Raw genomic sequence first — 222 nt, 5'->3', positions numbered from 1 at the left:
CAATCTACAGCCCAGGGTACTCAAGAAGCTGGCGAGCATCATAGCCCAGCCTCTGGCACGAACCTTTGAGACCTCTTGGCGCTCTGGTGTAGTGCCCGAAGAGTGGAAGAAGGCCAATGTGGTGCTGATCTTCAAGAAAGGGAGGAAAGTGGATCTGGCTAACTATAGGCCCATCAGCCTGACTTCTATCCTGGGGAAGATCTTAGAAAAGTTTATTAAGGA

Source organism: Crocodylus porosus, unplaced genomic scaffold (genome assembly GCF_001723895.1).
Source record: "Crocodylus porosus isolate Cpor-Errol unplaced genomic scaffold, CroPor_comp1, whole genome shotgun sequence".
NCBI classification, from domain to species: Eukaryota; Metazoa; Chordata; order Crocodylia; family Crocodylidae; genus Crocodylus; species Crocodylus porosus.
This window is presented reverse-complemented; position numbering follows the sequence as displayed.